The sequence below is a fragment of the Penaeus monodon genome, chromosome 35 (assembly GCF_015228065.2).
Source record: "Penaeus monodon isolate SGIC_2016 chromosome 35, NSTDA_Pmon_1, whole genome shotgun sequence".
Taxonomy (NCBI): domain Eukaryota; kingdom Metazoa; phylum Arthropoda; class Malacostraca; order Decapoda; family Penaeidae; genus Penaeus; species Penaeus monodon.
This window is the reverse complement of record NC_051420.1, coordinates 27,683,793-27,686,816: the sequence shown is the minus strand read 5'-3', so window position 1 is coordinate 27,686,816 and position 3,024 is coordinate 27,683,793.

The following is a 3,024-nucleotide window of genomic DNA, read 5'->3' as shown; positions in this document are numbered from 1 at the left end:
TTCTCCCTCTCTTTCCTCCCTCTCCCCCTTCCCCCTTCTTTCTCTCTCCTCCCTCTTCCCCTTCCCCTACCCCTCCTCCTTCTCTCTCCTCCTTCTCTCCTCCCCCCTCCTCCTTTCCCCCTTACCCTCCCCCTTCTCTTTTCCTCCCTCTCCTCCCTCTCCCCTCCCCCTCCCCTTCCCCCACCTCTCTCTCCTCCCCCCTCCCTCTCTCCTCCCCCTTTCCCCCTTTCCCCCTTCCCCCTTTCCCCCTTCCCCCCTCCCCCTTTCCCCCCTCCCCCTCCCCTCGAAATCTCAACATTGAGGCCAAGCAGTGGAGGAGAGCGAGTCAAGAGTTTCTTAATTGATTACCGCAGTTCCGGGACAATCTTGACGTGGAAAGTGTGAGTTGAGTACGTATGCTTCGAGGGTCACCTTCCTCCCCCCCCCCATCCCCCACCCCCCACCCTACCCCGCCCTTCTTTTCCTCCTCCTCTTCCTCCTCTTCCTCCTCCTCTTCCTCCTCCTCCTCCTCCTCCTCCTCTTCCTCCTCCTCCTCCTCCTCCTCCTCCTCCTCCTCCCCTTCTCCCTGAACCCCTCCCCTCCCCCCCCTCTAAACCCACATCCTCTTCGAAATAATTCCTTCCCTTCCTCTTCCCCTCATCCTCTCCCTCCCCCCCCCTCCCCTCCCCCACTCTAAGAGACTGGCACTCTCCCTTCGTCTATTTTTCGCCATTTTTAAAGGACAGGTATTCCCTCTCCCCCCCACCCCCCACCCCACCACACACACTTTTTTCCTTCTCTCTTTCTCTCCTTCTCTCCCTTTCCCTTGAGGACGATCCTCCTTTCTTACACATTCCTTTTCGTCTTTTCATTTCTACTTACTAGTTCCCCCTTCATCAATCCCTCTCGTCTCCCCTTTTCTTTTCTCGTCATCCATTCCTGCCTATCCCCTGATCTCCCCCTCGAGAGCGACCTCTCTCTCCCTCTCTCCCTCTCTCCCTCTCTCCGTCTTTCCCTCATCCTCTACTTTCTTCTCCACCCTCCTTCTCAATTTCTCTCCTCTTCACCCCTTTCCTCTCCCTCCTCCCCTCTCCCCTTTCCCCTTTCATTCCTTCGAAAACGTCTCTCCTCAGCCTTTCCCCTCGAGAATGACTCCTACCTCCTCTCACTTTCCCTCGAGTATGACCTCTCTCTCCCTTCCCCTCGAGAACGACCCCCCCTCCCTCACGCTTTTCAAGGACGACCCCTTCCTCCCTCCCACTTCTCTTCAAGGACGACCCTTCACACTTCTCTTCGAGGACGACCCCTCCCTTCCACTTCCCCTCGAGGACTTCACCTCGAGGACATCCCCTCGAGGACGAACCCCCCCCTCCTTCTATCCCACTTTTCAAGGACGACGCCTTCCTTCCCTCCCACTTCTCTTCGAGGACGACCCCTCCCTCCCTCCCTCCCTCCCTCCCTCCCTCCCTCTTCCTCTCGAGGACGACCCCCCCACCCCACCCCTCCCTTAAGAGAATATTGGACTCGACACTCTTGTCTCAAGATCCTATTTTGCATATCATAGATCCCTTGGCATCGTATCTCCTCTGGAAAGTTTGACATTGCACGAGGGAAAGAAAGGGGAAGGGAGAAAGGGAGGAAGGAAGGAAGGGAGGAAGAAAGGGAGGGAGGAAGGAGGGAGGGAGGAAAGGGAGGGAGGAAGGAAGGGAGGAAGGAAGGTAGAGGGAGGGAGGGAGGGAGGAAAGGGAGGGAGGAAGGAGGGAAGGGAGGGAGGAAGGAAGGGAGGAAGGAAAGAAGGAAGGAAGGGAGGAAGGAAAGAAAGGGAAGGGAGGAAAGGATGGGAGGGAGGAAAGGGAGGGAGGAAGGAAGGAAGGGAGGAAGGAAGGAAGGGAGGAAGGAGGAGAAAGTGGAACCTGGGAGGAAGCGAGGAAGGAGGAAGCGACCTTGCACTCGAAAACGACTCTGCAGCCTTCCCTCGAGAATGACTCCTACTACCTCACTTTCCTCGGAGTCGAGGACTACTGCTCTGTCCACTCGGAACGGACCCACAGCTCCTCACACTTCAAGGACGACCCCTGTCCCCTCCACTTCTCGAAGGACGACACTCCATGCTTCGAGGAGAGAGGCCTCCTCCACTTCCCGAGGAGTTCAACCTCGAGGAAAGACCGCGAGGACGAAGCCCCACCCCCTTCTATCCACGTTGTAAGGGGGACGGACGGCCTCCTTCCCCATCTTCGGAGGACGGAACCCTGCCCTCCTCCCTCCTCCATCCCCTCCATCGTCCCCCCCCTCCCACCTCCCCTTCCTCTCGAGGACGAGCCCCCCTACCAGCCCCGTTAAGGGGGGAGGAATATTGGACTCGACACCTTGGTCTCAAGACCGATGTGGCAGATCATAGACCTTGGCACGATCTCCTGGAAGTTTGACATTGAGAGAGGGGGAGGAAGAAAGGGGAGGAAGGAAGGGAGGGAAGGGAGGGAGGAAGGAAAGGGAGGGAGGAAGGAAGGAAAGAAAAGGAATAAAGAGAGAAAGGAAGGGAGGGAGGAAAGAAAGGGAAGGGAAGGAAGGAAGAATGGGAGGAAGAGTAGAAGGAATAATTAAGGAAGAATGGGTGAGAAAATTAAGGAAGGATTATGGAAGAGAGGAAGAATGAAAGGTTAAAATTAAAGAAGATAGGAAGAATAGAAGGAAAAAATAATATAGGAAAGATGGAAGGGAAAATTAAGAAAGGAAGAGAGAATGGAAGGAAAAAATAAAGAAGAATTAAGGAAGAAAGGAAGGAAAGAAGAATGGAAGGAGGAAGGAAGGAAGAATGGAATAGAAGAAAAGAGAAAAAAAAAGAAGGAGAAAACGAAAAACAGAAAGAATATGAAGAAGGAAGATTGAGGAAGAGAGAAAAAGAAGGAAAGAGGAAAAAAACAAATATACAATGAATAAACAAACAAGGAAAAAGAAAGACAGACAACAAAAAAAGTTAGAAATAAAGAAGGAGAAAGAAATGTGATCAAAACGCTTCGTCTTCATCGATTATGGAACGAAATTTAC